Source organism: Mauremys mutica, chromosome 6, assembly GCF_020497125.1.
Source record: "Mauremys mutica isolate MM-2020 ecotype Southern chromosome 6, ASM2049712v1, whole genome shotgun sequence".
NCBI lineage: Eukaryota > Metazoa > Chordata > Testudines > Geoemydidae > Mauremys > Mauremys mutica.
The window spans coordinates 20,028,616-20,050,446 of NC_059077.1; the positions used below are offsets into that span (position 1 = coordinate 20,028,616).

General features: G+C 42.8%; 1 protein-coding gene and 1 long non-coding RNA gene across 4 annotated transcripts in view; one reads left to right on the plus strand and one right to left on the minus strand.

The window, feature by feature from the left end:
- The window catches only part of ATP8B1 (ATPase phospholipid transporting 8B1), a 113,321-nt gene extending 112,004 nt beyond the window's left edge, over positions 1-1,317 (minus strand). For all 3 annotated transcript variants that reach the window (XM_045021141.1, XM_045021140.1, XM_045021138.1), the window contains exon 1: positions 905-1,317. The gene's annotated coding sequence lies outside the window, so the exon portion shown is untranslated. The remainder of the gene's footprint in view (positions 1-904) is intronic.
- LOC123372750 lies at positions 80-17,047 on the plus strand. Its single transcript, XR_006580435.1, has 3 exons — positions 80-133; positions 3,281-3,669; positions 16,906-17,047. It is a non-coding gene; the product is annotated as an uncharacterized LOC123372750 (long non-coding RNA).
- Positions 17,048-21,831: the final 4,784 nt, after the last annotated feature.

Sequence of the window (21,831 nt, forward strand, 5' to 3'; positions counted from 1 at the left end):
AAAAATTTGATATTTTAGCTCTACACTATGTAAGTGATATTAATATTATTTAATATTAAATATCTAGTTTAGTTTATGAAGCGCCTCCAGCCTCCTATCCTGGATGTCAACTACAGAAACCTCTGAGATTGAGGTAATTAGCACACAAACGCTGAAGGGAGGCAGCACTTGCACCCTGAATCTAGCTGTGACCTGTTTGGATGCCTGTGGAGCAGCTACAAAAACCTGTTTGGCCTTCTCTGGCGATCGGTTGTGTGGCTCTGAACTTTAGTCTGGGTTCAGGCAGAGCCACTCCTCCCCCCAGCGCTTGGCATGGGAGCCTCCATCCTTTCCATGGAGCTTGTGGCCTCGCTTTCTCGGGTCTCAGCAAGCCAACAGGAATAGCTCTCGGGGAAGCGAGCCGGGGGCTGCTGAGAGCCATTGAGCCAAACTGTAAACCCTGTGTGTGACGGGCACCAATTCCAGCCAGGGGGTGCTGGCAGCACCTCTCCTTCCAGCACCTATGAAGCGAGCCCGGCCGAAGGAAAGGGGAGGATCAGGAGTCAGTGGAAGTTAGAGTCACTTCACCGTTGTCAGCAGCGGGCTGGGTTTAAGCGGCGCGGAGCCGCGCTGGGGCTGCAGGAGAAGGGCAGGAAACTCATTGCCAAGCGGAGCGTGCTCCAGGGCGAGCGGCGTAAGGACACAGTTTGGGCTTGGTGGGAAATGGGGCCGTTTAACCGCCCCCATCCTCAAGCCCCTCAACCCGCCTCCAGAGCCGGGGCAGGGGGAGCGGCACACGCCGCCGCTCCTGCCCCCAACCACCAGCCAGCGCTGCCCCGCACGGGGACCCCCATGTGCCCCTCGCCCCGGCTCAGGTGCGAGAGCCGCACCCGGCGAGCAGCGCCCTGCCTCCGCAGCCCCTTACCTCTCGCTGTAACTTGGGCTCCGGCGGCCCCGCTGGCTCCCGGCGGCGCTTTCCCGCCCTACACCTGCATGCTCCCCAGCGCGCCTCGCCCCGCTGCCAGGGCAGGGGCGCACCCGCCGGCCTGGGTTGGCTCGGACTCTCCCAGCCCTCCCTCCAATGGCGCTCCGCTCCCTTCGCGAGCTGGCTCGGGACTCGCCAAACTAGTTCCTCAACTCTACGCAAGGTGTCTGGCCGCAGGCGGGCAGGTTAGAGCCGGGTGGGGGTGTTCGCTCGTTTGGGCTCATCCTATTCTCGGGGCGGGGGGGAGGATCCACCTCTGCAGCAGCTGCCCTGAAGCCCTAACTAAGCCCTTCCCCTAGCCAGGGAAGAGCCCACGTGACTCCCAGGTACTATCAGCGGCCACCGGAGCAGGAGCTTTCCCCCTTCCCCATCCCCGCCGCGGGGGAGCGGCCTGAGCTGTGGCTGATCTCTGGTTACACTCCAGAGAGAGGCACCAGCGGCTCAGGCGGAGCCATGCCCGCTCCTCCTGTGCCCACCTCCCTGCCCAGGCCTCCCCGCTCCCTGAGGGGTTTGCAGGGGTTGGCTTGTTGTTATTGTCTGTGGCTCAAGGTTCCCAGCGGGACACAGCCTTGGCTGGGGCCCTGCTTAAAAATAAATCTGAACAATGCCAGAATCATCTGGATCTGAGGCAATTACTCATCTCTACCCCCGTCCTTCTATCTGTATCAGTTGCCTAATTCGGGACTTTCCTGTAGATGGGAGTTGGCTTTTTGTTTTGTTTCCCTTTGAAAGAAGGGGAACTAAACCCCGGGCTGTCTTTCACAATGTGTTTGTGTAGATTTGCATCTAATTATCTGGGGGGAAAGAAGCAAGGGTTTTTGTTTGTTTTGGTTTTTAAGCTCATTCAGTTTTGAGATACAGTGAAACTTGTGCTAAGGGCCACTCCGTTTGATGTTAGGCCTAATTAGGGTGACCAGAAAGTAAGTGTGAAAAATCGGGATGGGGTGGGGGGTAATAATAGGTGCCTATATAAAACAAAGCCCCAAATATTGGGACTGTCCCCATTAAATTGGGACATCTGGTCACCCTAGGCCTAATCCCGTACAACAGGGAAATTGTAGTAGTTCCTTTTGGAAGCGTCATATTTGAAAATGATTTGGGCAAAAAGCAGAGTGTAGGCTGGGGCAAAAATACAATACAGTTGTGCCCTGGTTTATGTTGTCACATATATCAGTACTGTCACTGGTGTCAGACATTTGAATGTTAAAGGTGGCATGCAAAGGAGAAACAGAAAGACAAAATACCTTTGGAAAAAATCATTCCAGGGCTTCTGAATCCATTATAAAGAAGCAAAACACCCACACTTCTATCTGTGTGTGTTTGTCTTTTACCTTAGAAATATCTGGCATATCAAGCCTGGTCTTCCCGGCTTTTTCTTGAAGACTCAGAAATAATGGTACTTCCCTACATTAAAGGGGTACTGTGAGGATAAATTCATGGAAGATTTTTAGATTCTCAGATACTGCTATGATGGGAGCCATATAAATACCTCCGATATCTAGATAGATATTAAATAGCTATTAAAATGATATCCAAAGAGATTTAAGCAATCTGTATACAATTCACTTCCTTTCACAATTAGTCACATGGCACTTCCTCATTGCTTGTGATGGTGTCACAATCCCACCAGTTCGGTCCTCCCTTGTAGATGAGAAATAAGTGGATACTGCAAAAGGAAGCGCAAAAAATAATTCTGTAAACAATAAGGACTCCGTTACATGTCATGGAGAAGCAAAAAAAGGACACAAATACATTTTGATATCTTTTGCTACTCACCTTGATATCCTGATCTTTACTGGGTTAATAAACAGTTTTAACCCATTTATAACCCATTTTGGAGATGTTAAAAAAGGCAGAAACAAAGCTTCTTTTGCAACCCCAGATGGAGCTTAAGTGTGTTGCAGTCAGATCCTGAATATACTGTTGTCAGCTCACAATTTTATTGTGAGCCTGGCCATATTTGGTGGTTTTCTTGAAGCCCCAGCTCCTGAAGTCATGTAATTAATTACATGGGATTCAGATTTAATTATGTAAAAGTTTCTAGCTCTCATAGTTGTGAAGAAGAGCTTGTAAATAAATCACAGGCACCCTAAAGGCTCATAACCTGGAAGGCAAATAAAAAGAATCTACAATGTATTATGTTTAAGCCAATCTCATGATTTTTGGGGGGGTCTGACGTAATTTTTGGACAGTTGGGGTTGGCAGTACTGCCTATTGCTTAATTACACTGGCATTACCCTGGGGGTTAGCAATACTGTGAATGTGTATTTTATAGTTTGTTTATTCACTTGCAACTCCCTTTTGCTCTGTTTTCAGGTTTTCTTCTTTTTGGATGAATTCTGAAGTTAAACATAAAACATCTTGAAAATAGACTGGAGATTTGTCAAATGAAACAGACAAAAAAGTACTGAGAGTAAGTTTACAGCAACAGAGTTTCATAAGAATTCAGTGGACGGTCTTGGGTACTAAACCCTTTTGAGAACCTGGCCACTGATGTCCCTAACCCTAAATTTGGCAGCCTAAGAAACTTTCCAGATTGTTTAATCTGCAGGTCAGCATATCAGGCAATAATGTTTCAAATGCCTTCAAGGTGACTTAAAGAAAAGCACTCTGGAGCTTGAAAGCTTCTCTCTTTCACCAGCAAATATTGGTCCAATGAAAGATATTACCTCGCCCACCTTTTCTATCTTCAAGGCGTTACTCAGGTAAGAGCCCTTCTGGGAAAACACTTGGGTTAGGACATACCAACAACTTCTTTAGCCTTTAAGGATTCTAGAGGCCCTCAATAAGCACTCTCTGAGGGCATGTCTTCACTAGCAATGTTAAAGCACTGGCCGCAGCAGTGTTTTAAGGTGGCTGTGTAGTTGCAGCATAAAAAAAACACCTCCACTAGGGGAATAGTTACCAGCGCTGGGAGCGCAGCGTAGTGCCAGTGTAGTCAAGCCCTGATATAATTACTGTACTTTTTTGTTTTCAGATAAAATACAAAATACAACTAAATCCACAGTAATGCAAAACACACAAAATGATGAGAAGTGTACATTTTACATGTTATCTAAGACACATAACGGGATACCGAGAAAGTGTATTATTAACTATTATTATTGTATGATTATTTGTGTTTACAGTATGTTCGATACTGTATAGAAACAAATATAGTCTCTGTTCCAAAGTGCTTAACAGCCAGCTTACAATATCTTCTTACACTGAAGTGAAAACAAGATAAAAACTACACAAAGACCACAATGATAAAAAAAACCAAATACTAAACCATTAGTGCAAATGGATAATCCCACTCACGCTTCTTCTACTGCACCATTTGCATCAAAGGTACTTATATCTCCATTGTTTTGTCCCAAAAAGTCAAAGTATTTGTCTGACATTAAGTTTTGATAAATCATCTGATAGCTTGTTTGTAATGGTTTCTGATGACTCTGTGCACTAGCAATCGTTATTTTTTGGTACAACGTTTGTTCATACTTGTTTCAACAAAATTTGCTTAACTTCCTTCTGAAACATGTTATTTCCACTGCTAGAGATTCATCATATAGTATCCATCAGCTAGAGTCTGGGTGTTATTCCAAAATCCCATATTTTTTGTTAGCTACTAACCTTCTCCAGCGAGCAACTCCAGTGACTTATCAGAAACAGGGAGGAGAATTCAGAAAAGGATGTAGTGGAGTGTAAAGATTTGTGAGGGTGAACATGAGTGCAGGAATAGGGACAGGATGAATGGAGGAGGAGACAGAATGATGAGAGCAGAAAATATAGTAGGGTAAAAGGGATGAGGAGAAGGAAGTGGTAAAGTGAAGTTGACAAGGAGGAAGAGAGGGAGAAACTGAGAAGTGTTTGGAAAGCACCTAGCATACAGTGGGTGCTACCAAAAATAATTAAATAAATACCTAAATAATAAAGAAGAGGCGTGGAGAAGTAATGCCAAGTGAGTTGTGGATTGTCAGAGAAATTAATTAGCCAGCACACCATAATGCAATAAGTTAATCAATAAAATAAATCAGTTAAGCAATTTCAGATAACCAATAGAGATGGTGGACATTTTTCATTTTAAGCATTTTTTCAGTGATAAAGTGACCCATTTTCAAAACTGACAATTTTCACCAAAAATTGATTTTTTAAAAAAAATATTCAGTATTTAAACTAAACAAAATCATTTCAGGCTCTTTTTTTCCCCATTTCTCACCACTTGTTTAATTTTCACCCTTTTTCAGTCGCAAAATGAAAATAAAGGAAAAAAGGGGAGAAAGGAGGGTAACGAAAAAGAGAGAGAAAGGAGGAAAAATCTAAAATGGTCACTTAATGTTTTATTTTGAAAAAAAGAATTAAATGAAATATTTTGGTAAAACTTTTTTCACAAATTCCCCCAACCCCGCAAATTATTTTTTCTAAACCTGCAGAAAAGTTTTTTGATTTTTTTTTCTGAAAAAAATTAACATTTATTGACCAGCTCTAATTATCAAACAGAGCAATAAACTAAAGGTTTTACATCAGTATAAAGACTGTAAAAGACTTTAGAATCTGGCTCATTAAAACCCTGTACTGTATCTCAGTTTGCATTTGTGATGTCTGATTCTTGGTGATCAATATGGTAATGAACTAGTTTAATAATAATGTGTGAGCGGAGGGCAGTGTGGTGAATTTTCTAAGGGTGAATATTCTATTGCTCTTCAGTTTCCTCACTGAGGGAAATAGCTCAGCTAGGAGGGAAAGGTTCTGTCTCTTTTGAGAGATAGTTTGAGACCTGGAAGGACAGTGAGGAGGAAGGCAGCTGTTTCTGGTGGCTGTCAGTAGTGACTGAGCTAGGGTTTCTGGAATTGGCTGTGTCCAATTTGGTCTATCTCGATTTAACAGGATTTATGTACATAGTGTAAATAAACAGATTACATTGTTCCTGACTGCATGACTTCAGTTTCTTTCCGTCAATACAAACTGACCAGCCGTGAGGTCATGAAACTGCATGTGAGTATCAAAAGATGGTGCATGTGTGCAAACATGCATACACACACTATAAGCCATTTGTAAATTGTATTTTGCAAATAGTTACCCTATTTGCACACACAGTCACAGTAACTGTGCAACCAGGTTTCATATTCACATGCACCATTTGATACCGCAGTTGCTTCTCTCACTCGTTTATTACTCAGAGCCTTAAACTCTCTGACTTGCTTTATCAATTTGTAACAATACTTAACTTATCTCTTAGGGATGCTATTAGGCTTTACTAGCAAATGTTTGCAAATTGCTTTGTAGGTTTAAATACTCTATTGAGCAAATATTACTATTAGCAGGACTGGCATCTGTGCCAATAAATGGTTTGTTGCACTATCAAGGATAAGTGGTTCTCTCTCAATAGCATTGGAGGACATGCATTTTCATGCAGTGGAAAATTTTGTGCATCAAAAGACTCATTTTCCAACCATTAAGTAGTTAAAGAAGTAAAATTCAGTGAAAAGTATACTGTTCTTCCTCAAAAAGACCCTGCATCATCAATTTGAAAAATGGGCAAATGGAGTACTGATTCTAACAGTCATTAGAGCCATTTGAGTCAGTGAATATGTACTGACCCATGTCATGTGGCAAGGATATTAGTCTTTTTTAACCCTGGTCTATGCCAGAAAACAAATTCTAGCCAGTAACTGTGTGATCAGCATGTTACATCTTTATTACATCAATCATTACTCGAAGATGAACATGAAGAAACACAATAGGAGTTATTCCATTCTAGGAGTGAGAAAACTTCCTTAGTTTAATTCACCCTATTTTGGCTTGGCATAAGAAAAAGACAGGATATTTTAGCCTACCAGAAAGTGTGTATTAATATTTTCTCTACTCGAACCATATGTCATGCAGGCTGTGCATCAAAAGATCATCTCTTGCTTTGTCCTTTGGCCTCTTCCTGTGTGTTGACCCACTACAGCCTAATAGCAACACAATTTAGGCATTGACTATATGGGGAAAATTGGCCTTTTAGCTATTCTGGTTTAATTTACCTTATTCTAGAGTAACTCCCCCATGTGGACACTCTGTTCCACAATACAAGTGAATAGAATACAAGTGACCACTTAGGGAGCTAGTTTGGAATAGCTATAGCAAAATAATTTATTCCACAATAGCTATGCTGGTCAATTTCCCCATGTAGACAAAAACTTTATTGGGATGGACACTTTTTTTCAGGTTCCTTGCCCAAGACTGAGAAGGGGGAATAGATTCCAGTAATTTGACTCTTCAGCACTTCTCCTTAAACATTATGGGTTTCTCCTCTTTTTGGGGACAGCTACAAGAATTATTGACACAATATTAATCTTAATAAAAACAAGATTAATTAAAACCAGAGAAAATGGACTTCACATACAAGAAATAGTTTGCTTAAACTCCTGAGAATGTTTCATCTTAATTAGCTTCTGATTTAGGGCTGCACCTTTGCTTTTCAAATATTTCCCCCAATTACCTGTACACACAATAGCATTTGGACTTGCTGCTTTCTCTGGCAGATGGACTGTTGCAGATACAAAGACCTTTTAATGATGATTAAAGGCTTTCCCAGTGTGCACTTAGACACATGTCTAAAGGGAAGGGATATTTCCCCAGGGCTGGCAGGAAATGGAAAGGTTGCAGATACTCTAGGTACAATGTGCAATTCTGGTCTCCCATGTTTAAGAAAGATGAATTCAAACGGGAACAGGTGCAGAGAAGGGCTACTAGGATGATCCGAGGAATGGAAAACCAACCTTATGAGAGTAGACTCAAAGAGCCTGGCTTGTTTAGCCTAACCAAAAGGGGAGATATGATTGCTCTTCATAAATACATCAGAGGGATAAATACCAGGAAGGGAGAGGAGCTATATAAATTAAGAGTCAATATGGGCACAAGAACAAATAGATATAAACTGGCCATCAACAAATTTAGGCTTGAAATTAGATGAAGGTTTCTAACCCTCAGAGGAGTGAAGTTCTGGAACAGCTTTCCAAGCGGAGCAGTGGGGGCCCCAAAGGCTATTTGGCTTCAAGACTCAGCTTGATAAGTTTATGGAGGGGGTGGTCTGATGATATTGCCTACAGTGGCATGTGGCCCGTCTGCAATTGCTCTCCAATGGCTGGCGATGGGACACTAGATGGGGAGGGCTCTGAGTTACTACAGAGAATTCTTTCCCAAGTGTCTGGATGGTGGATCTTGACCACATACTCAGGGTCTAACCGATCACCATATTTGGGGTTGGGAAGGAATTTTTCCCCAGGTCGGATTGCCTTCCTCTGCAGTAGGGGCACGGGTCAGTTGCAGGTTTAAACTAATGTAAATTGTGGATTCTCTGTAACTTGAAGTCTTTAAACCATGATTTGAGGACTTTAGTAACTCTGCCAGAGGTTAAGGGTCTACTTCAGGAGTGGGTGGGTGAGGTTCTGTGACCTGCAATGTGCAGGAGCCCCAAGAGGTCAGACTAAATGATCATGATGGTCCCTTCTGACCTTAAAGTCTATGAATCTGGCCTCTGCTGCTTCCTACAAGTTGTGCACAGACTGACTCCATTACCCTCTGCTTACCAGCTGCTCTCCAGCTCCTGCTGCAGCCTACTGTGCAGAAGCTCTGTGGCTCTTGCTTGCCATGTGATCCCTCAGAAGCTTGCTATGCAGATTCTGCAGAGAGAGAGAGAGAGCTGTTACATCCTGGGTTAGGGTCTTTTAGAGAGTTTCTGCTTCCGCCCGCCCCGAATGTTCCTGTACATCTACCCTGGAGGTTCATAGGTCAGTGGGGAGGGGTCTGGTGGGATAGTATCACAGTAGTGTCCTATTTGGTGCATATAGGGGGGATTAGGAAGGGGTAGTACCTCTGCAGAGGAACATGTCATGCTCCTTAGGGAATAGTTCATCCACTTTGGTCCCCATGTATACCCAGCTCTCACTGTAGATGTTTGCATGTGACAAACCCCGGTAAACCACTTTGACAAGCAGGCTAAACCAGGTGAGGGTAGCTGATAGGTCTTCTACCCATGGTGAGATAGGGAAATTGCCTTTCTCTAGCATGAGAAGACTTTCAGCGGATTAGGTGGAGGAAATCAATTTGTGATTCAGTGGCCATGAAGGTGGTTCAACAGCCTGCTGTGGAGCGTGAAGAGCATGACAAGGCACTGAAGATGTCCTGATCTCCCACTGCACCTAAGGAAGTCCCCAGTTGTAATGATTCCTCATGCTCCTGGAATCTGGCTTCCGCAGCCAAGAGAGTGGGACTGCCCCTATGCAACAGCTTTCTCAATTAAAAATTTCCCGCACAGGTTTTTTCTCGTAAATCTCAACACAACATCATCTTATTATTAATCCAACTCCTGCAGCGACGGGGGCATGGCAAAGCAATGGGTGGAGATGACCACTGGTAGTTGTAGTAGCCACAATCCTGCACATAGGAGGCCTTGAGACCAGGAGCCATTCAGCTCCATCCCTGGGTCAGCAGAGAAGTTCGGCAGTATCCTAAGTGATTGAGCAGCCCTTTTTAGGATAGCACTTCTCACCCTTTTTAAAGGAGGGGGCCAAAAAAGGTACCTACACATTGCTTGCCCCATAACATCTGGCCAGACTACCACAGCTGGCAGATCACCCTACAGTAATCAAAAAACAACAAAGAAGAAAAGACTCATTTTAGGAGCAGGGAATGTCCGCACCTTTATGGATGGAGGCGATACTTGAAGGCCTGCAAGAAGAACAGCTCTTGTCTCTAGAGAACTTGCCACTACAATACTGATATTGCAGCACTGTGTGAGACTAGACTGGCCAGTGAAGGCTCCCTCAGTGAGCTAGGAAGCAACTACACTTTCTTCTGGAAAGGAAAAGCAGAGGATGAAGACAGGATACATGGAGTTGGATTTGCAATCAGAACATCTTTCCTGAAACAACTTCCTGACATCCCTGATGGCCTGAATGAACGGCTCATGAAACTTCAATTCCCCCTGAATCCTTTACGGCATGTTACTGTCATCAGTGCCTATGCACCTTTACTGACTAGCACATAGGAAAGCAAGGAGCAGTTCTACTCTGACCTGGACTCCATTCTCAGATGAACCCCTGTATATGACAAGCTCATCCTGCTGGGAGACTTCAATGCTAGAGTTGGTAGGGACAGCAGTGGCTGGAGATGTCATCTTTCCCACTCCATATTGTCCTATCACACAAGTAATGGACTTCTCCTCTTGGGTAAATGTGCAGAACACAGTCTATGCATCACTAACATCAACTTTAGGAAAAATTAAATATATATAATGTCATGGATGCACCTACAGTCCAAACAATGGCACCTGATCAACTATGCTATTATCTGCCAACAAGACATCTGTGATGTCAGAATTAGCAGAGCCATGCATGGTGCAGAATGCTGGACAGACCACAGATTGGTAAGAGCAGTGCTTAACCTACATATAGCTCCTGACGGCACAAGTGCTCCAAGCTCAGCAGAACAGCCTTCAACATAGCAAAGCTCAAGCAGAACTGTACAAAGCAGCAGGCCCAAAGCCTACTGAGGTTTCACAACATCTTGAGTGGCATTTCTTCTTCCTCCCAAATGCTACAAGACTTTAAAGATGCTATTATTGTATCACTGTTCAAAAACAAAGGCAGCAAAGCTGACTGCAGAAACTACATAGGCATTTCTTTCCTCTATATAGCAGGGAAAATACTCACATTCTACTGAACAGACTCATTTGAATATATCTGAGGAGAATCTACCAGAAGCATAGTGTGGTTTCAGACCAGGTTGCAGTAATACCAAATTGATTTTTGTCATGAGGCAGGTCTAGGAAAAATGTTTAGAGCAGAATATGGACTTGTATGCAGTTTTCATCAACTTGACAAAAGCCTTTGATACAGTCAACAGAGAGGGTCTATGGCTATTTTAAGGTTCATACAAATCATCCATCTGTTCCATGACCACATGACAGTGCAAGTGCTCTCCAGTGGAGACTCTTCTGATACATTTGAAATCTCAAATGGAATGAAGCAAGACTGTGCACTTGCTCCACTGTTCTTTGCCTGTGTCCTCAGCCATGCTACAAGGACTTGGACCAGGGGATATACATTGGGTACCAACTCAATGGTTCTCTCTTTGATCTTCACAGACTTAACGCTAAGATTAAGATGCTGGAGAGACTTCTTGCCGAGGCACTTTTTGAAGATGACCTCACCCTGATCACCCATAGACATAACGACCTTCAGGTCATCACTGATAGATTTTTCTGAAGCATCCCAGCTCTTTGGCCTTACTATCGGTCTTGTTCCAACCAGCACCTCATTCCAATGCCCCAGCCCCAGCCATCTCCATCCAAGGCACACAGCTGAAAAACATGGATCAGTTCAAGTATTTAGGTGGTATGATCTCTAGTGATGGTTCCCTTGATAAGGAAATTGCCTCCATAATCAGTAAAGCCAGACAGACCCATGGCCAACTCCAAACAAAAGTCCTTAATCAACACAACATTGGTCTCACCACCGAATTGAAGATCTACAGTGCAGCGGTCCTAATATCTCTTGGTTCTGAGATATGGACTCTCTATAGACGGCACACTAAACAGTTTGAGCAATTTCACATGCATTCCCTTCACTCAATAATGAGCATTTGCTGGCAGGGCAGAGTGACCAGTATTAAGTTCCTTGAGAGAGCGAACACAACTAGCATAAAGGAAATGCTACTGAGAGCACAACTTAGGTGGACTGGATACGTCATCAGAATGGAAGACCACCGTCTCCCAAAACAGATCCTGTCTGGGGAACTGAGGCAGGACAAAATAAAGAAGGGCAATCCATATAAACTCTTCAAAGATAACTTGAAGAGCAGTCTCCAGTGGGCTGGCATCAGTCTCAAAGAACTTGAGCAAACAGCTCAGAACGGGACTCACTGGCAGTCTCTGACAAGATTAGCATGCAGCAAGTTCAAGCAGGATCAACTAAATGATCTCCAGGCTCCACATGAAAGGCACCACATAGCTGCATCCACAAACATCATAGATATAGACTTCCCATGCCCTCAATGTGCCAACTCTGTGCATCAGGTTTGGACTTCAAATTATATGTATAGCTATATATGAGAATTGCCACAACATCTTCATCATCATCAGCGATGGACGACTACTGCTACTACTAGTGTCCTGTTTAGTGAATTCAGCACGTCTCCTTGACTAGTTGCATCTATTTTCAGTCAGGTGCTTGTTCGACCCCACCTCCAAACAATTACTTTTTTTGGCATGAGCATTATACAGGCAGCAGTATATACAATGTTTAACTCCCTGAGTCAAATGCTACTTTCCTATGTGGAAAAGGCCTTCCACATATGGAACCAAGTCCTGGCAAACCAGATCAAGGACTTATCTTTCTCTATCCTTGTGTGTCTATCACTATGAGAATATTTTAGTGATAGATCCACAAAGGGGACTTAGGCGGAGTGTTGCAATGCCTAATGTTTAGGTGCTCTGCCACCAAGTACCATCCACTTACCCAAGGATAGGGAGCATGGGTGCCTAACAATGCATGGGAAGAGTGAGGCACCTAAAAAAGGGCTTCGCAAAAGCCAGCATGCTGAGTGGGGAACCACCTAAGATAGCCAGTTTGAAATGCAGAAGAAACAGATAGTCTAAGCCCTTCTCCCCCATGCCCTGCGTGATTTTCGCATAGATGTTAGCATTTCTTCTGCTGGTTCGGAGCTCTGCCTGTACAGACTCTTCTCCCCACACAGCAATAAGATCCACTACCTCCTGCGTGCTCCAGGCTGGAATGTGTTTGCAGGCTTGAGCATCCGTTGTCAGCTGTGCTGATGAGCTCTCCATGCCGATCAAACAGGAAATGAAAATACAAACGTTCCCAGGGCTTTAACAGGGGGGCAGCTGTTTCCTGTGTACCTGGCTGAAGTGCAGTGGAGTTGAAAGTGCTCTCCAGAGCGGTCACAGTGGAGGACTGAGGAGGCCAATTCATTCAAATTACATAGCACAGTGTGTCTGCACTATCCCCATGTTGACACGTGGATGTCGACTAAAGCGATACGAACGCGCCTCATGGAGGTGTAGTACAGAAGTTGACTTTACAAGCCCTTTAGGTTGGCTGAAGGGACTCAGTAGTGTAGACACATAGAATATTAACTCGACCTAACGTGGCATATGTTGACCTAACTTTGTACTGTAGACCAGGCCTAAGTCTGGGTCAGAGGGAGACATCTCTCTCCACTCAGGATTCACAGCCATGCAACCTCTCTTGGAGCTAGGTACCTAAGTGCTTACTCAGCTACCCCCACCCCAAAAAGTAGCATGACTGGAACTCGGGTTCTTGCACCTTAGATGAGTGCCCTACCCATTCGGCTATAGAGACAGACTCACTCACTGTCTGGCCCAGTGTATATTAATTAGTCAGACACAGTGTAACAGTGTGAACAGCAGAGGCGGAGCGCATTCTGTAACAGAATGCCGCACAACCCAGTGGATAGGGACCCACTTCTGCAAGGAGGAAGACCCAGGTTCAAATTGCTGCTCTACACCAAATGGGCAGGGGGAATTGATCCTGCATGAATAGCTAACCACTGGACTAAAGGTTAGAAGAGAGATGATGATTTCTCCAGTACTGTTTTGTGTAGGGTCTGATCTGGTAAGCAGCTGCTTGAGAACACCCACTGGATCAAGCCCCATGTGTGAGATAGGCATGGCAACACCTAGTTTGGGAATCCCACTGGAGCTTAGGTATGAGCTAGGCATCTGAGCGCCTAGACAGAGGTGACTGTGCACGTGCCCAGTCACAGATTTTTAGTGCCATAGGAACTTCACCAGTGGAAATGTAGGTTGGGGCTTTAGGCACCTACAAAGTTAGGCAGCAGCTGAGCGGAGGTTTGGAGGATATTTGCATTTTGGATTTAGGTGCCAAAAGTGGCAGTTATATGCCTAAATCTCCTCACAGACATTAATTCCTAACTCTCAGAGGATACAATAATTAATATCCCCATTTTACAGATTGGGAATGGAGGCAAAGACAATTTGAGTGATTTTTACAAAAGCACAAAGGAAAACTGCAGCAGAGCTGGCCATTGAACCGAGAGCTCCTGAGTCTCCATCCAGCTTCTTAAACACAAAACCATCCTTCCCGTCTTAACAACATAATTCTTCTCACAACTGATATTCTCACACTGATATTACTTGATTATAAATATTCTGTTCCATTCTAAAAGGAGAAGGTTCCAGGCAAATGCAACTGTTTCTATGCACAAATGTCCCATGCAGCTATCAATGTTCAGACTTTTAGTCAGACCTGAGCTTGCCATCTGAACTCTTTAATGATTAAATAATTATCTTTAGTTTTTGTCTTGCAAATGGTTTATGTCCACCCTGCTGACGATTCAAGATGAATCACAAGACACAATGGATGATGCTATGAGCAAGAACCTTCCTGAGTGATGTATTCACAGCAGAAATATGATTTTAGCTATAATGTGTGATTATTATTATTTTTTGGCAGATTCAACAATTTTACAGATTTTTTTTTCCTTCTGTGGCTTGAGGTTGGTTGGATCACATTTTGGTGGATTGAGCATAATAGGAGATTTGGTCAGTTTGCTCTTGGAGCTGGGGTGGGCATGGCAATTGAAATGTGTTTGATTCGCCACCATTTTGGACTTTGCTCATTTGACCAATATGTGAATTTAAAGATTTTCACTCGTGACTCACTGTACGGTAGATCCCTACCATTTTAGGATAAAACTCCACCCCAGTTTACAAAGCTGCTTATATCCTTTTCATAATTGTCTCAACTTTGCAGGGTGCAAAAAACCATCAAAAGGCAGGAAATGGAGTGCTAAGGCTAGTGCTCTGTAACTTATTGTGCGCTAAAGTACTTTTCTTTTATCTTCTTTACAGTAGCGAGTGTTGAGGACAGATTGTCAGACATAATTTTCTATGTCCTGATTTTTGTCATATTTTGTGCCACAATCTTAAAATTCTTGAAAAATTGATCAGTTAAGGTTTGGTGGACACTGTTCAAAGGCAGATGTGTGGAGACCCAAGAAGCCTTCCTTAACCAGGACTGGAAAGCAGCCAGATTGAAGTTTTGAGTATCACTAGTGTCAGGGATGGCCCTAGATCAAATGGCGCCCCAGACAAGGAGCGTCTGTTGCCCCACCCCTTCCATTGTATGATCACTGGCCATAAAGTTTAGGCAGAGTTTAGGGTCACTGGCCATAAAGCTGCCCCCCAAGCTCAGCACCCCAGGCGTTTGGGTCATCTGTCCCTAAATCTGGCCCTGACTAGTGGGACCAGAAAAGGAGATTGTGGCTAGCTGCAACTGGCAATGCTTGCAGCACTCAACTGATATGGCAAAATGGTGAAGATATCCCGATTCTTCTCCCCATGGATGGCATCTCCCTAGCTGAAATGTCTCCAGGACAGCCAGCCCTGAGTAAATGCTCTTATAGCATGGCACCCTACAAAATATGGATCCCTTTGCTGCTACACACTTTTCCCACACCTAGGACTAGCCCTGCTTTAAACTAGACATGTCCTAGCACTGTCTTGATTCTGAATGTTAATTAGCTCTTAAGCAGTGCAGTTCAAGAGGGATTCTGTCTTTGTAGTGCATTCACCATTCTAAGGGATATATTCATTTTCTCCATACACATTCAGGATTCCAACTGATATTTTTGAGAGCTCCATATGCATATGGAGAGAACTGCCCCCTGCATTTTAGAGAGAGAGAGAAATTTCATCCACCATAAATTGGCTTAATAGTTGTTGTGTGAGGATTCAAAAAGAATTTATTTTGTGTATTGAATAAGGAGTGTAGCCTCCATACCTGATTTGTTCAGGATATTAGAACACATTAGCCCTAAGGTTCTGATCTAATTCCAATTAAGGTCATTACATTCTGCCTATAGTACCTGAATGCCTCACAGTTTCAATTAGATGACGTACTCTTCCTTGCTTTCTCTGTGAAATTGTTTTGTAATAAACTTAATAAATGTTTGTCCCTGGAATAATTTGCCATAGCTTCTATTTTATCTTTCTATCATTACATGATAGAAAGCATAAGAGGTGTTTCTACTTCAGGCTGTACAGTTGTCTCTGTTGTAAGTGCAGTTCACAACTTACAGAAAGAAAGAGGTCACTTATTACGATCTCTCATTCATGCAGTGCATACTTTGTTGAACAGACGGGCAAGACTAGCCTAGGCACGCAATGATTATGGGAATAGCAAACCATAGTGGCTAAGCTAAGTATAGAGATCTGTCATAGCACAGTGCTCACACACTGCAGAACATAAAAACTGGAATGACACCAAGGGAGTGGGGAATGTTCCAGGAGGCATGTTTATTTTGGGGGTTGGTACAGAGACTTGGTTGAGTGTTGTTTAAATATTTCTACAGAAAGTGATATTTACATTTCTGATGTTTACATTTTGTATTAAATAGTCTGGTATTAAATATATTAGTTTCATTTAAGAAAGAGACAGAAAAGGAAAATTAACACTTGAAATGACCAGGTGCACAAAGCAACTTTGTGCAGAGATTAGTGTCATCCATGTAAACACTGCTGCCACCACTTACATTCCTTCCATTAGGCCCTGTGCACACTGTGGTTTGTAACTTTTTTGAAACCCTTTTAAGACACAAACAGCCTAACACAACTGTAGCTAGAGATGGGCTTGAGCTGCAAAATTTGAATCTGGAACTGAATTCTGATCTTCCCTACTGTCACCAGGATTTGGTGACATTCAGATCTGAAGGTTTGGTCTGAGCTCATTTCTAGCTGGAACACAGCTTGTGGCTACAGTATCATGTAAGAAACCCTCTGTAGCCTGGTTTCAGCTAACAAAGATGTTTTTAAAAAAATCCCCTTTCACACTGGTTGCGGTGGCTGTTCATTAAGGGTTAGTGAGGCCAAACCCCACCAGTAATATCACAATTGTGTTTGTGTGTTACTTCAGGTTGCAGAACCACCTGCTGCCACTGGGGCACACCTGGTTGGTCTGGGAGAACTCCAGCCCCTGGAGGCTGCAATACAGCTGGCTGCCAAGAGAGGACCTCTGGCCCTGTAGCACATAGACTGTAGACAGCAGAGGGATGATGCAGAACAAAAGTATCTGACAGGTAGCTTCACAGAGCTATTTGAATGTGCTCTCTGTTACCTCTTCTCCTGCTTTTCCAGACTAAATAACAAGTAGGTGGGGGGCCTCTGATGTACGGTGGGTGTCAGGTCAGAGGCAGAATAGTTCTGAGCCTTGGGATGGGCTAATTTGGGCTTGGAGGGTTGGGTGTGTAAATGGGGTTAGGTTGATGGTGTATTTGTGGCTTGGGACTGTCTGAGGGGAGAGGATTCAATGTTGAAGGAGTGATTCTGAGCTGTGGAAATTCTGAGTAAGAAGAGAAGGGGAGAGGGATAGCTCAGTGGCTTGAGCATTGGCCTGCTAAACCCAGGGTTGTGAGGGGGCAGCTTAGTTATCTGGGGCAAAATCAGTAGTTGGTCCTGATAGTGAAGGCAGGGGGCTGGACTCAATGACTTTTCAAGGTCCCTTCCAGCTCTATGAGATAGGTATATCTCCATATATAATATAACAAGGGGTTATCCCTTTTATATTGCTGTTGGTAATACACCACCCTGGCCTGCCACCCAAGCTCTCATTCCTGGGGTAGTTTTTGACTGTTCTTTCACCTAGGGCCAATCGTGGAGGTGGGAGGGGGGCAGTAGGAGGTCCATTTGGCCAGGGCCTCAAGCTCAAAGGAGGCCTCAAATTTAGACACTTGTTAGTTTTTGGCTTTTGATAAGTTTCACAACTTGTGTTTATGCGCATCCCTATCGGACCAATATGTGACATGCTCTCTCAGCTTAGAGCTGCAAATTTAAGGAAATAAGAGACATGATTTGGTAAAAGACATACTTTTTTTGTTAAGTGATATAGATTTTGTCACGTAAAAGAATTAAAAATGTTCATAAATATTAATACAAATATATCAGTCCTGATGGCACAAGATTAGACCATGATGAATGTATCCTCTCAGATCAGCTGATTATATAAACAAACCACAACTAGTGGCTGGTGCTGGATCAAGTGTGTGTTGTTATATTTCAGTGTCTTTATACACCTCACCTCCGATATAACGCAACCCGATATAACACGAATTTGGATATAACGTGGTAAAGCAGTGCTCCAGGAGGGCGGGGTTGCGCACTCTGGCGGATCAAAGCAAGTTCGATATAACGCGGTTTCACCTATAACGCAATAAGATTTTTTGGCTCCCGAGGACAACGTTCTATCGGGGTAGAGGTATAGTTTTACATCTAGTTGACTAAGGAATTATTTATTGGTGAGAATTTCTCATTATTATCTTCATATGGTAGCTAAAAGAGGTGACTGGTTGGTTGGCTGAGCCCTAGCTTGGCCATCGTAGGCTTTCATAGTCTATAGGCCCAGATTCAAGGTGAAAATTTGTGAGGACAATCTTGTACAGTGAGTTTTGTGAGAGAACACGTTTGAAATTTTTGGACGTTATCCCTCTGTCTGTATCCATGTCTGTGTTTACTATATATATATATATGTCAGCCCTTTGTCTTCAGCTCAGCCTGTTATATTATACCTTGTGTGCTTGAATTTTGATTCAGTGATAAGGATAATAACCTGTCTGAGTGTTTCATTTTGTGTTCTTAATTAGTATTCCTTCATTTTAAGTCTTTTCAGCATTTGTGTACATGTTTACAGTAGAAGATTTCAAGCTACTTATTTACAGCAGAATAATTCAAGTACAGATAGGCTACATATTGACCAGATAGATCACTAAGAAGAGGAGATTTGAAAGTGGTGCAAGCAAGAGACAGCAAAAACAACTGAGTGAAGCAGCAGCTAAGAGCTCAAAGCCAATACCTTCATTTCTCAAACCACTGGAAAACACACCTTACCCAACAAACAGTGCTACAGATAATGAAAACTCCGCAACTGCAACAGGTAATATTTCAATGCCAATACCTGAACATGAGGACACTAGTCAAGGAGATGTGCCAGCAGTAACGGATGTAGCAGAGGATCCTGTGTACAGTCAAGAAACTCAACAGCAACAGGAAGATGTAGATCTTGCGCAGCAAGAGCAATTCATGAGTACTCCTGGTTTGACTGTGACTGACATTGGAATTATTGACAAGAGCAATGCTGCTCAAATGCAATCTTTTCTTCAAATTAGTTGTTGTGAAATTCCAAATAACATTCCACAAGATGCTGATAATCATGCTTTCCCCACTCGTCTGCTGACCAAAAACTCTTCCAAATGGTGAGACCTGCACAAGAGACTGGTTATGGAAAAACAATCTGCATCATTTTCAACAAAAATGGTGCAAATGCATCTGTCAAGGCTGATTTCCTACTCTGGCACTCTGAGTGCAGAAGGTAGGGGCCCACAAAGATTCTAAAAATTAATACTGGACACTCCAGGCTTGTATTAAACTCCCAAGGGAATTCCGTCCTGTGGGGTACCCTCAAGCCCTTTTACCCCCAACTCTCTGGGGAAGAGCTGAGAAAGAAAAACAAAGGAAATCAGTTGTTTCCACCAGCTAATTAAACGTGTGCACAAACCTCTTAGGACACAAAAATCCAGTCCTGTTCTTAAAGGTAAATTTGATTAAAAACGAAAGAAAGAAAGAGAAAGAAAGAAAGAAAATACATCTAGAAATTCAGGCTATTGCTAGATTTAAAAAAACAAAACAAAACAAAAACAAAAAAAACCTTACAAGGATTAAGCATCAAGAATAACTTTCTTTAAGCTGGATCTCAAGGTTACAAGCAAAACAAAAGCTTTTTGGGTTAGCACAGAGGAGTCCACAAGCCGTAAATAAATAAAATGAGATAAACCTGATCACATCTTCCTAGACATTTCCTGATCTACTTACGTATCTGGGGTTTCAGATGAGTAGTTTCTAGATATAATACCAATAATTTTTCATACCTGGCCCCAAGCTTCTTACAGCATAATTGCAACCCTGTGTGCCTCTCCCCGAGAACAACAACAACAAGACAGACAGACAAAGGGGAAGTTTTTTCTCAATTTTAAAAAGTTCTAGCCTTCCCATTGGCTCTTTTGGTCAGGTGCCCACTCACTTTCTTTTACCTATGCATAGCAGTGATACTTTTTAACCCTTTAGAGGTAAAGCAAGTAGAGAACAGTTACTAAGATGGATTTTATAGCTAGCTGGCTGGCTGGGTGTCCATAACAGGGAGCTACCCCCACCCCTGCTTCATTTATCACAGCATCAGTTCTCTCTGATCAATGAGTATGGAGTATCAACAGAGGTTGGAGGAAGTTGAAAGACTGAATACTATCACATGAGAGTTCAACGTCACACAAAGAAAACTATGTTGCATGGAATCAGCCAATAGGGCAGCATCAGCTGAAAGTTCAGTTGAGAATTTACTCTTGACTGAACTCTGTACAGAAAATAATAACTGGAAAATACTTCTTGAGCACATCCTGAATGTCATCCTTTTTCTTTCTGAGCGAGGATTGGCTTTCTTTGGTTCCAGTCAACGTATTAGTGATCATGCAAATGGAAACTCTCTAGGCATAGTTGAGCTCCTCAGCAAATATGACCCACTTTTATCAGAGCATGTCTATTATCTCTCCACTCGCATACAAAACAAGTTTATTGAGCTATGTGGGTCATTCGTACAAACAATTCTTGATGAGATTCAAAATGCCAGGTATTTTTCAATAATTGTTGATGTCACTCCAGATTGTTCTCACAAGGAACAGACTACTATGGTTATTTGCTATGTTAAGATTGTAGACAGCTCAAAATTTTCTATTGAAGAAAGGTCTGTTTTGTTTGATAATTTCATGAGAAAAACTGAAAAAGAAATTGCTGCTCGAGTACTAGCAATTCTAGAAGGTTTTATGTTAGATTTTCAAGACTGCATTGGTCAAGCCTATGACAATGGATTTAATATGGCTGGAAAGTACAAAGGTGTACAAGCAGTTGTGCTTGAGCATAATTCAAACTGTATTTTCTCCAGCTGTGGAAACCATACACTAAACCTTGTAGGTGTTGAATCATGCAAGGAGGCAATTACTTACTTTGGAACTGTTCAGCAAATGTACAATCTTTTCACTAGCAATCCACAAAGGTGGGAAATTCTGAAGCAATATCTTCCCATTTCACTGCATGGGATGTCCAAAACTGGATGCTCTGCACAGATTGATAGTGTTCAACCAGTTGCACAGCATTCAAATTCAGTGAGAAAGGCTTTAAATGAGCTTGAATCTCTCAATCTCATTGCACAGGCTCGAACTGAACTTCAGTCTATTCAGAAGCACATGTCCAAATTTGAATGTATTCTGATGTCCTCTTTTTGGATAAAGCTACTTACAGTGATCCACCAAATTAATCTGGTAATTGCAGCACACAATGCTACACTTGATGTTGAGCGGGATAACATTGAAAATCTTATCAATGACATTCAACAGATTCGTGAACAATGGGATGCAATCCTGACTGAGTCCAAATTAGTAGCACAGAATATTAGCATTTCATCTGGGCTCTCCACCAATTGCAACTTACTTACAGAATCCAGTGCCGAGCAGCATTATAGGGTCAATGTCTTCCTTGTTGTCATTGACTCTATTCAATCAGGTCTTATACGTCGATTTGAGTCACTGCGACTAGTTTGTACCCTTTTTGGGTTTCTTTGGCAGTTCAACAAACTGAGTAATGAAGATCTGCTTTCTGCAGCTGAACAATTTCAGCAACAGTACAACAAAGAAATCTCAAAAGCTCTCAGTGTCGAGGTCATCTTCCTCAAACGAATATATTCCACAAACTTTAAATTGGATTGCAAGCCAAAGGAATTGCTTCAAGAAATACTCGAACTTAG